Source organism: Bos mutus, chromosome X (assembly GCF_027580195.1).
Source record: "Bos mutus isolate GX-2022 chromosome X, NWIPB_WYAK_1.1, whole genome shotgun sequence".
NCBI classification, from domain to species: domain Eukaryota; kingdom Metazoa; phylum Chordata; class Mammalia; order Artiodactyla; family Bovidae; genus Bos; species Bos mutus.
The window spans coordinates 81,688,977-81,702,029 of NC_091646.1; the positions used below are offsets into that span (position 1 = coordinate 81,688,977).

Below are 13,053 nucleotides of genomic sequence, written 5' to 3' on the forward strand. Positions count from 1 at the left end.
TCCCAGTACCACTTATTCAAGAGACTGTCTTCTCCATGGTATATTCTTGTCTCCCTTATCAAAAATAAGGTACCCATAGGTGGTGTGGGTTTATCTCTGGGCTTTATGTCTTGTCCTTTGGTCTGTATTTCTGTTTTTGTGCCAGTACCATACTTTCTTGATGACTGTAGCTTTGTAGTATAGTCTTAAATCAGGAAGGTTGATTCCTCCAGCTCTGTTCTTCTCAAGATTGCTATGACTAATTGGGTCTTTTGTGTTTCCATACAGAGTATAAATTTTCTTCTTGTAGTTCTGTGAAAACTACCATTGGTAGTTTGATAAGGATTGCATTAAATCTGTGGATTGCTTTGGATAGTAGAATCATTTTCATAGTATTGACTCTTCCAATTCAGGAGCATGGTATCTCTCTCCATCTGTTAATGTCGTCTTTGATTTCTTTTATCAGTGTCTTATAGTTTTCTGTATACAGTTTTTTGTCTCCTTAGGTAAGTTTATCCTTATATATTTTACTCTTTTAATTACAATGGTAAATGAAATTGATTCCTTAATTTCTCTTTCTGAGTTTTCATTGTTAGTGTATAGGAATGCAAGTGATTTTTGTGTATTGATTTTGTATCCTGTGACTTTGCTAAATTCATGGATCAGCTCTGTTTAATTTTCTGATAGTATCTTTAGGGTTTTCTCTGTAAGGAAATAGAATTATTAAAAAAAAAAAAAAAGAAATTTGCTTTTAAAAGAGAATGTAAAAAAAAAGAATATACATATATGTATAACTAAGTCACTTTGTTGTACAACTAACTAAACACCGTAAATCAACTATATTTCAATAAAAAATTAAAAGTAAAGAGATGAGAGGAAGAAATATTATCAGGTATTTTGATTTTAATTTTTAACATTGCTGTAAGAACCAGGGCAGCATCTGCAATGGACTGCCAATTTTCTCTATCTGACCTATACTGCAAAACACTTGAGAGTAGAGATTCAATAAAGACCAGGTGGAAGCTTGGTACTATCTGCTCACCCCTTCTCTCTCTATATATGTATGTATATATGTACATATGTAAATACATATGTACATAGATACATATGTATACACACATATGTACATATGTAATATACATGTGTATATATGTGTTTATGTTATATATAAATTATTATATTGTATATTTAATATATATATGCACAGTTTTTACTATAGTGTTGACTATTTATGTCTATAAAGTTATCTATAAAGACTTGCCTATCATTAGTAAAATGATAGTAATAACACAGTAGTTCTGCTTTCTCCTAATACCTAACATGTGCCTTTGAATGCAGTCATCAGAACAGCCTTCCTTACCCTTCTTTTTTGCCAAATGTACTGATCCAGATTTATTAACTGAGCTCCATTTTTTTTTTCTTTTTTAAAAATTGACCATTTGTTTCTCTAGAATTTGTTTCATTTCTCTTCCATTTCACTTCCCTTGAAATGCAAACTCAAAAACAAGGTACAATATCCTCAGAAAGGTCTTCACAATGCTGAACAGATATTTAATTTTTAATTAGTTGGAGCTGTTTACTCTAGCTCTTTTTTTTTTTTTTCTTTCACTGCTGTCAATGATGTAGTTGCTTCATTTTCAATTAAAATAAGAATTTATAATAAAAACGTATTCATTTTCTTATTTTAAAGACTAGTTCTGATAAATATGTACAATGTAGCTCCTCCAGCTTTTTGTTTGTTTTTTGTAGCTAGATCCTAGAATCAATATGTAGCCTTGAAAATAACAATAATGATTAATGTTATTGATAACTTTATTTATACAACCTCCATAGGTACTGAAAATTGAGATGTCCCAGGACTCTTATGGTCTAGTGGTTTTCCTTACTTTCTTCAATTTAAGTCTGAATTTGGCAATAAGGAGTTCATGGTCTGAGCCATAGTCAGCTCCTGGTCTTGTTTTTCTTGGCTGTATAGAGCTTCTCCATCTTTGGCTGCAAAGAATATAATCAATCTGATTTTAATGTTGACCATCTGGTGATGTCCCTGTGTAGAGTCTTCTCTTGTGTTGTTGGAAGAGGGTGTTTGGTATGACCAGTGCATTTTCTTGGGAAAACTCTATTAGTCTTTGCCCTGTTTCATTCTGTATTCCAAGGCCAAATTTGCCTGTTACTCCAGGTGTTTCTTGGCTTCCTACTTTTGCATTCCAGTCCCGTATAATGCAAAGGACATCTTTTTTGGGTGTTAGTTCTAAAAGGTCTTGTAGGTCTTCATAGAATTGTTCAACTTCAGTTTCTTCAGCGTTACTCATTGGGGCATAGACTTGGATTACTGTGATATTGAATGGATTGCCTTGGAAACGAACAGAGATCATTCTGTCGTTTTTGAGATTGCATCCAAGTACTGCATTTTGGACTCTTTTGTTGACCATGATGGCTACTCCATTTCTTCTGAGGGATTCCTACCTGCAGTAGTACATATAATGGTCATCTGAGTTAAATTCACCCATTCCAGTCCATTTTAGTTCGCTGATTCCTAGAATGTTGATGTTCCCTCTTGCCATCTCTTGTTTGACCACTTCCAATTTGCCTTGATTCATGGACCTGACATTCCAGGTTCCTATGCAATATTGCTCTTTACTGCATTGGACCTTGCTTCCATCACCAGTCACATCTACAACTGGGTATTGTTTTTGTTTTGGCTGCATCCCTTCATTCTTTCTGGAGTTATTTCTCCACTGATCTCCAGTAGCATATTGGACACCTACTGACCTGGGGAGTTCCTCTTTCAGTATTCTATCATTTTGCCTTTTCATATTGTTCGTGGGGTTCTCAAGGCAAGAATACTGAAGTGGTTTGCCATTCCCTTCTCCAGTGGACCACAGTCCGTCAGACTTAGATTGAAAAAAGTAGGGAAAACCACTAGACCATTCAGGTATGACCTGAATCAAATCCCTTATGATTATACAGTGGAAGTGAGAAATAGATTTAAGGGACTAGATCTAATAGATAGAGTGCCTGATGAACTATGGACTGAGGTTCGTGACATTGTACAGGAGACAGAGATCAAGACCATCCCCATGGAAAAGAAATGCAAAAAAAGCAAAATGCCTGTCTGGGGAGGCCTTACAAATAGCTGTGAAAAGAAGAGAAGTGAAAAGCAAAGGAGAAACGGAAAGATATAAGCATCTGAATGCAGAGTTCCAAAGAATAGCAAGGAGAGATAAGAAAGCCTTCCTCAGTGATCAGTGAAAAGAAATAGAGGAAAACAATAGAATGGGAAAGACTAGAGATCTCTTCAAGAAAATTAGAGATACCAAGGGAGCATTTGATGCAAAGATGGGCTCGATAAAGGAGAGAAATGGTATGGACCTAACAGAAGTAGAAGATATTAAGAAGAGGTAGCAAGAAAACACAGAACAACTGTACAAAAAAGATCTTCATGACCCAGATAATCACGATGGTGTGATCACTGACCTAGAGCCAGACATCCTGGAATGTGAAGTCAAGTGCGCCTTAGAAAGCATCACTATGAACAAAGCTAGTGGAGGTGATGGAATTCCAGTTGAGCTATTTCAAATCCTGAAAGATGATGCTGTGAAAGTGCTGCACTCAATATGCCAGCAAATTTGGAAAACTCAGCAGTGGCCACAGGACTAGAAAAGATCCGTTTTTTTTCTAATCCCAAAGAAAGGCAATGCCAAAGAATTCTCAAACTACCACACAATTGCACTCATCTCACACACTAGTAATATAATGCTCAAAATTCTCCAAGCCAGGCTTCAGCAATACGTGAACCGTGAACTTTCAGTAGTTCAAGCTGGTTTTAGAAAAGGCAGAGAAACCAGAGACCAAATTGCCAACATCCACTGGATCATGGAAAAAGCAAGAGAGTTCCAGAAAAACGTCTATTTCTGCTTTATTGACTATGCCAAAGCCTTTGACTGTGTGGATCACAATAAACTGTGGAAAATTCTGAAAGAGGTAGAAATACCAGACCACCTGACCTGCCTCTTGAGAAATGTGTATGCATATCAGGAAGCAACAGTTAGAAGTGGGCATGGAACAACAGACTGGTTTCAAATAGGAAAAGGAATACGTAAAGGCTGTATATTGTCACCCTGTTTATTTAACTTATATGCAGAGTACATCATGAGAAACGCTGGGCTGGAAGAAGCACAAGCTGGAATCAAGATTGCCGCGAGAAATATCAATAACCTCAGATATGCAGATGACACCACCCTTATGGCAGAAAGTGAAGAGGAACTAAAAAGCCTCTTGATGAAAGTGAAAGAGGAGAGTGAAAAAGTTGGCTTAAAGTCCAACATTCAGAAAATGAAGATCATGGCATCCGGTCCCATCACTTCATGGGAAATATATGGGGAAACTGTGGAAACAGTGTCAGACTTTATTTTTTGGGGCTCCAAAATCACTGCAGATGGTGATTGCAGCCATGAAATTAAAAGACACTTGCTCCTTGGAAGGAAAATTATGACCAACCTAGATAACATATTGAAAAGCAGAGACATTACTTTGCCAACAAAGGTTCGTCTAGTCAAGGCTATGGTTTTTCCAGTGGTCATGTATGGATGTGAGAGTTGGACTGTGAAGAAAGCTGAGCGCCGAAGAATTGATGCTTTTGAACTGTGGTGTTGGAGAAGACTCTTGAGAGTCCCTAGGACTGCAAGGTCCAACCAGTCCATTCTCAAGGAGATCAGCCCTGGGATTTCTTTGGAAGGAATGATGCTAAAGCTGAAACTCCAGTACTTTGGCCACCTCATGTGAAGAGTTGACTCATTGGAAAAGACTCTGATGCTGGAAGAGATTGGGGGCAAGAGGAGAAGGGGACGACAGAGGATGAGATGGCTGGATGGATCACTGACTCGATGGACGTGAGTCTGAGTGACCTCCGGGAATTGGTGATGGACAGGGAGGCCTGGCGTGCTGCGATTCATGGGGTCGCAAAGAGTCGAACACGACTGAGCAACTGAACTGAACTGAACTGAACTGAGGACTCTTATGACTTCCTTGGTGGCTCAGATGGTAAAGCGTCTACCTACAATGCAGGAGACCCGAGTTCGATCCCTGGGTTGGGAAGATCCCCTGGAGAAGGAAATGGCAACCCATTCCAGTACTCTTTCCTGGAAAATCCCATGGATGTAGGAGCCTGGTAGGCTGCAATCCATAGGGTCACAAAGAGTTGGACATAACTGAGTGACTTCACTTTACTTCTTCAGGACTCTTATAGGATTACTTGCCTTGGTGCTCATGAGTCAGGTAGCTCAGACAGTGAGTGGAGAAGCCATTCAAAAGATAAATTGGCTGCCCTGAAGCACTTGTAACAAACATGGGCAAAGACTACTGTGTTGTTTTATATTCGTTTTGGTTGCTGCAGTGGCACCATGTTTCATTTATTGGAGGAGACTGTTGCATGAAACAGTAGTATAAAGTAATAAAGTGGATTGCATGAGATTTTATATGATTTTGCAGATCCCTTTTTCTAAACCAATTCTTCAGTGCCAAGCTGGAGCTCTGTATTCCTTAAGGTTTTGTCAGATGATTAACATCACAGTCACTAAGAATCATTTAATACTCGTTTCAAATGTTCAATAGAAGAGCATACTGATAACATATAAAAACATCTCCATTATTATTATTTCCAACATCATCAAACTATTTCAAAGTGCAAGATAGTCGCAATTACTTTAAGGGAAGAAAAGAGCATTGGTATCAGACATCATCCCTAGATTCAAATCCAAGTCATTTACCAGCTCTGTAACCTTGGGAATATTAATTTCTCTGAGTCTGTATTTCTTCATGTACATAATGGAATCAGCAGTACTTACCTCACAGAGATTGTGAAGATTAAATATGTCCCTTTGGATATACTGTAGAATTGAATTGATATATCTGGTATTTTCCTAAAAGTAGCCACTGAGGTGGGGAAGTGAGTTGGGGATACAGATGAAACAAGATTTTCCATGACTGAAAATCAGTGAGGCTGAGAATAGGTGGGAATAGGCACAGGGAATTCATCTTTACTTTTGTATGCATTTGAATGATATCAATTTAACAGATTAAACAGAAACTTGGAAAACTATAGGTCAAACTTTCATCTATGTCCTCTGCCATATATCATAGTGTTATAACTGGAGGAGACTTGAAAAGTGCTAAGTAATTTACTCAAAATGACACTCCTAGATAACAGTGGAATATAACATAGGTCTTCAGCTCCTAAGTAAAAGATTTTCCCATCGTTCATGCTGACTTCTTTAACTATAGCACTTTTTAACATAAGTTCTATCAATTTCTTGCATGTAAGATTTTTTAAAATAAATTTACCTATTTGAAGGAGAATGAGGGGACTAATTTGAGAAATCTGAGGTTAATTCATACAATCCTTTTAAATCTACTCTTGCATTTGATCCTTGCAATGATCCTATGAGGTTCACAATGAGTTATTTCCACTTTCTACGTTAAGTGATGGGACATGTCCAAAGTTATTCAACAATTTGGTAATTGAACTAGAACTAAAACTCGGCTCTGGAGATCATTGAACCTCAAATCCACTTTCATTGCTAGTTTTAAACATTTGTAATAATTCCCTTTAACTTTGCAGAATCAAGAATCTTAATCTCTATCACATTCTAGGGTGATTTTTCTTTCATGCATATTTGGGTTTTCTGTGAAAAAGAAAATGGAGCTTAATATCAGCCTCTGGGGGGAATGAAAGTGGCCGAAAGCACTGAACACCTTGCAGGTGATTTTGTTAGAACATAAACTCACGTGAGAATACAAAAATCGTAAAATTAGGTATTGTTATTGTGAGTGGCTTAGATCTTTAAAGTGTGACTGTACATATTGTACATAAGTGAAGTTGCTCAGTCGTGTCCAACTCTTTGCAACCCCATGGATGGTAGCCTACCAGGCTTCTCTGTTCATGGGATTTTCCAGGCATGAATACTGGAGTGGGTTGTTATTTCCTTCTTCAGGGATTCATCCCAACCCAGGGGTCAAACCCGGGTCTCCTGCACTGCGGGTAGACTCTTTACCATCTGAGCCACCAGAGAAACATACTTTTGTGTAATTTTGTTTTGGATTTTCTGACAAAGGTATTCTTAAAATCTTATATGTAAATTTTGCATTTACATCTTATAAGAATTTTTATATGTGTTGTCACAATGAACTTCATGACAACCCTTTGAGGGATAGGGTTAAGTTGATGCATCTCTATTTTGCAGATGAAAAAACTGAGGTAATGGAAAAGTCACATGGCTTGCTCAACTCCTTTCTTGTGTTTCTTATCACCTTATCTTTTAATTACCTCACAGTAGTTCACTCTTTCAAGCTTAGCTAATTATTATAGTAATGATACAATATTGAACTTCATTTTTTCGCATTATATATGCAGCCTTCACTTTCCTCATGGTAATATGTTCTTTCCTCTTAAATTCATGTTTTGTGTTTTAGCATTTCAGTTGTCCCTAGCTTCTTTAATCACATTAAGGAAAGCTGAGAAAAGAAGCTATAGGCTGGAGCCACTTCTGAATACCTTCTCTGGTGGTGGTTCCTATAATTTGGATTATGTATCTCAGACACCCTCTAGATTTTGTGTATGTTGAGACTCTTGAATAGAAAAATCATAGTGAGCTACCTGCTGAGATGTCACAAGAGGAGGTTCTTTGATTCTGAGTTTTCCAATGTTTCTATGGTGATAGGTGTGACCCTTTTGGGAAGAAATCAGAGAAGTGGAGGATCTTTCAGTTTCCTTTTATTAACTATTTTTTTTCTAGCAACCATTTACCCTCAAATATATAATCTTCAAGTAGATACTGGGAGATCTCAATGGCACCCAGTTCAAGGAGCATTACAGCTCTAGAGTGCTGAGACTCAAATCTCAGTTCTACCATTACTAGCTGGAAGATTTGAGGATAAGCTTCTTCATCTTTCTGTGTCTCAGTTTCCTCATTTGAAAAATGGAGAAATAATGTACCCACTCTTAGAATTATGAGGATTAAATAAACTAATTCTTTTAGCAGCACTGTACCTAGCACATAGTAAGTACTCAGTGACTGTTGACAATTACTGTTCTTTTATCACCATTTTGTTGTTAATGTCATGCTCAGAGTAGCTTCAATCTTGAAGATTTTCCCAGAGGACTATTGTAAAACTTTCTATTCCCCTGGAAGATATACAATTAAACTGTCTGAAAATATATGTGTATCTAGTTGGCCTATAGTTACCTTTTTCTAACATAAGAGACATAAGAAATGCTTTTTAAATTACCTATAATCTCAAAACACTAAAACATTGATTTTTCATTTTTCAAGCAGTTCCAGAATTTCTTATATGTCAGAGGCTGAAAGTGAGTGTTATCTGCTCAAGATCTTCTGAAATGATTGATTTGTTGTCCTTAGAGTTGTTTTTCTTTTAGCAGAAACTTTTTTAGAAAGAAGATACTCACCAGATTTGGGGTATTAGAAAGTAGTGAGGGAGTACTATAAGTACTGTAATTTGAGTTAGAGGATAAGAGTTCTGGTTCTGACTCCATCAATTTTAAACTCTATGACCTTGGGCCTCCAAATTAATTTCCTGTGAAATGGGAATGATACATGAAAGCTCTCTATTTCCCTACTGTAAATTTATATAGATGCACATGAGGGATTATTATTTGTATTGCAAAATGCTCTATCTCGTTAAGATACAAAGTAACTTCATAGGTCAGTGTCAAGATCCCCAATTCTTTGCTTTCTTTTGTAGTTGTAGACTCTAGTGGCTCTGCTTTGCTTCCCTCCTTAAAGATTTAACTTCTTACTTCATCCATAGACACTTTTTCCTCCTCAATTCTGGCCAAAGAGTGGGGTGTGTTTTTACTTGTCAGTTACCTGCTCCTGATGCTAAGAAAGATTGAAGGCAAAAGAAGAGAGTGGCAGAGGATGAGATGGTTAGAGGATGAGATGGTTAGAGGATGAGATGGTTAGTTAGCATCTCTGACTCAATGGACATGAATTTGAGCAAACTGCAGGAGAGAGTAAAAGAAAGGGAAGCCTGATGTGCTGCAGTCCATGGGGTTGCAAACAGTCGGACACAACTTAGTGACTGAACAATGAACAACAATACCTGCTCCTGTCCTTTGAAGGCACTGTTCATGTTCATAAAACAAGCAGATCACTGTGGAATACAGTGGGTAGCAAAATAAACTTGGAACATGACAAAAGTAGTATAATCTTATGAAATTTCTATGGTCATAGTCCCGGAAGAATGGTTTGTGATGTTTTGTATATATGAGACATTGACCTGCTATGGATGGGACTCAATCTTCCTCCCTCTCTCCTTTTTTTCCTCCAGTATTCCCTTCCTTAAGAGAAGAACCCAGAGGGATGGGATGGGGAGGGATGTGGGAGGGGGGTTCAGCATGGGGAACACATGTACACCCGTGGTGGATTCATGTCAATGTATGACAAAACCAATACAATATTGTAAAGTAATTAGCCTCCAATAAATAAATATAAATAAATAAATTTTTTAAAAGGAGAAGAACCAGAAAATCCAGCTTCTAGAATGTTTCTTTCTTTATCTTTTTTTTTTTTGTTTTTGGCCATGCCACTCAGCATTCAGGATCTTAGTTCCCCCTTAAGGGGATCAGGGATGGAACAGGTACCCCCACTCTCCCCCCACCCTCCAACACCCATATAGTGGAAGCACTGAGTCTTAACCACAGGGCTGCCAGGGAAATCCAAGAAAGTCTAGCTTCTAGACAAAAAGGTTTGAAGAGCGAATTCAAGCAGAATAATGGTTATTATCTTAAGTAGGTAATTTGCATTTCTGAAGCCCTCCTGCCCATATGGTTCACATCTCAATAACATCTCAATACCAACCCCCCTTTGGGTATTTCCTGACCAATTCTTAAACAATTTCTAAGGAGCATCTTAGTCACAGACACTTTGAAGTGTGGCACCAACTCTAGAGAAAAGCAAAAAGTTTATAAAGCCCTTGAAAAAAACCTGAGTTTTCTTTAAGACTGTTCTGTACACCCTAATTTCCTTCTGTTTTAGATTTGGTCTGGCTATATATTAAAGAAAACTTTTTTTTTTTTTTTTTTTAGAGAGAAGCATATATACCTTTCTAATAGCTTTCTGTTTACTCACTCTTACCAACATTTAGAATGTTGCCCAGGGTTTTCTAGTGGCTATTCCAATTGGCTGTTCTTTGAGTGAGAAGACACTAACCAGAAATGGCTGAAACATTCCTAACTATCAGCTATACCCTTTGTGCCATTTGACTAAAATATTTGTGATATAGATAGGACAAAAATAATATTTTTTAGACTCCTTGATGATTGCCATTCATTTCAGGTCAGTTCAGTCACTCAGTCATGTCCAACTTTTTGCGACCCCATGAACCACAGGACGCCAGGACTCCCTGTCCATCACCAACTCCCGGAGTTCACCCAAATCCATGTCCATCGAGTTGGTCATGCCATCGAACCATCTCATCCTCTATCATCCCCTTCTCCTCCTAACCTCAGTCTTTCCCAGCATCAGGGTCTTTTCAAATGAGTCAACTCTTCACATCAGGTGGCCAAAGTATTGGAGTTTCAGCTTCAACATCAGTTCTACCAATGAACACCCAGGACTGATTTCCTTTAGAGTGGACTGGTTGGATCTCCTTGCAGCCCAAGGGACTCTCAAGAGTCTTCTCCAACACCACAGTTCAAAAGCATAAACTCTTCAGCGCTCAGCCTTCTTCACAGTCCAACTCTCACATCCGTACATGACCACTGGAAAAACCATAGCCCTGACTAGATGGACCTTTGTTGGCAAAGTAATATCTCTGCTTTTGAATATGTTATCTAGGTTGGTCATAACTTTCCTTCCAAGGAGTAAGCGTCTTTTAATTTCATGGCTCAATCACCATCTGCAGTGATTTTGGAGCCCCCCAAATAAAGTCAAACACTGTTTCCACTGTTTCCCCGTCTTTTTTCCATGAAGTGATGGGACCAGATGCCATGATCTTCGTTTTGTGAATGTTGAGCTTTAAGCCAACTTTTTCACTCTCCTCTTTCACTTTCATCAAGAAGCTCTTTAGTTCTTCTTCACTTTCTGCTATAAGGGTGGTGTCATCTGCATATCTGAGGTTATTGATATTTCTCCCGGCATTCTTGATTCCAGCTTGTGTGTCCTCCAATTCAGCCTTTCTCATGATGTACTCTGCATTTAAGTTAAATAAGCAGGGTGACAATATACAGCCTTGATGTACTCCTTTTCCTATTTGGAACCAGTCTGTTGTTCCATGTCCAGTTCTGACTGTTGCTTCCTGACCTGCATACAGGTTTCTCAAGAGGCAGGTCAGGTGGTCTGGTATTCCCATCTCTTTCAGAATTTTCCACAGTTTATTGTGATCCACACAGTCAAAGGCTTTGGCATAGTCAATAAAGCAGAAAAAGATGTTTTTCTGGAACTCTCTTGCTTTTTCGATGATCCAGCAGATGCTGGCAATTTGATCTCTGGTTCCTCTGCCTTTTCTAAAACCAGCTTGAACATCTGGAAGTTCACAGTTCACATATTGCTGAAGCCTGGCTTGGAGAATTTTGAGCATTGTTTCACCAGAGTGTGAGATGAGTGCAATTGTGTGGTAGTTTGAGCATTCTTTGGCATTGCCTTTCTTTGGGATTGGAATGAAAACTGACCTTTTCCAGTCCTGTGGCCACTGCTGAGTTTTCCAAATTTGCTGGCATATTGAGTGCAGCACTTTCACAGCATCATCTTTCAGGATTTGAAACAGCTCAACTGGAATTCCATCACCTCCACTAGCTTTGTTCGTAGTGATGCTTTCTAAGGCGCACTTGACTTCACATTCCAGGATGTCTGGCCCTAGGTGAGTGATCACACCATCCTCATTATCTGGGTGCTGATCATCTTTTTTGTACAATTCTTCTGAGTGTTCTTGCCAGCTCTTCTTAATATCTTCTACTTCTGCTAGGTCCCTACCATTTCTGTCCTTTATTGAGCCTATCTTTGCATTATAGTATTATTGCCATTAAATAACCTTTCTTATCTCCTGACCATTCACTGGCCTTTAGCACACTGTGTAGAGAAGTACTCTGCTAAAAGAAAGGGATACAGAGAAGAACAAGATGAAGTATCTATTGTGGGGCTCACTTTATGGTAAGGGAAACAGACAATGCCTTTGTGCCAGGTACTGTTTTAAACTTTTGAACACATATTAAATTGATAAATCCTATGAGCTGGTACTATTATTATCCTTATTTTATAGTTGAGGAAACTGACAAACAGTGATGGAAAAAATTGCCTGAAGTCTTAATGTTATAAAGTTGCAGAACCAGGATATTAACCTAGGCAATATGATGTATGGACAAGAATGGGAAGTGACTTGGAGATGATAAGTTAGGTTTAAGACATATTTCTGCAGTACATTTTAGTGCATCTGATAAACAGTTGGCTGGAAATGGAGAGAGAAGAGTCAAAGGTGACCGTCAATCACTGACACAGAATGGATTGATAGTAGTGGTAAACAATTTAGATTGTAAATATAGGAGGTGGAGAAGGTTTGTAAGCACACTGAGTATAAACAACTTGTCTGATGCCTAGGAGATATTCTTCTGGTCCCGAGAGAAAGATTCTTATCCTTAATAATAATAATGGTAGTGATGATAACAATAGCTAATTATATTGAGAATTTTTTATACGCTAAGAGCTATTTTAAGTGTGTTTACCTGTACTAATCCATTGAATCCTCACATTAACCCTATAGATGTGACATTTCCTCTACCTCTTGTCAGATAAAGGAAGTGAGGTTCACAGGTGTTAAATAGCTTATCAAAGTCACTTTGCTTCCTCAACCCTGTTGTTTCATAATCCATAGGAATTGAGGAAGAGCAGATAAGAGAGGCCTCTTGAAATTCTCTTGACTAGAATTAACAAACCTTAGTCGAGGGATGGATGAATGGAGAAAATGAAAGTGAAGTTGCTCGGTTGTGTCCAACTCTTTGCGACCCCATGGACTGTAGCCTACTGGGCTTCTCCGTCCATGGGATTTTCCAAGCAAAAATACTGG

The 13,053-nt window shown here is 38.2% G+C and overlaps 1 protein-coding gene and 1 pseudogene across 4 annotated transcripts in view; one reads left to right on the forward strand and one right to left on the reverse strand.

Moving 5' to 3' along the window:
• The window catches only part of KLF8 (KLF transcription factor 8), a 353,812-nt gene that overhangs the window by 205,857 nt on the left and 134,902 nt on the right, over positions 1 to 13,053 (forward strand). The window lies entirely within an intron of this gene.
• LOC138986494 (craniofacial development protein 2-like) lies at positions 1,842 to 9,126 on the reverse strand (annotated as a pseudogene).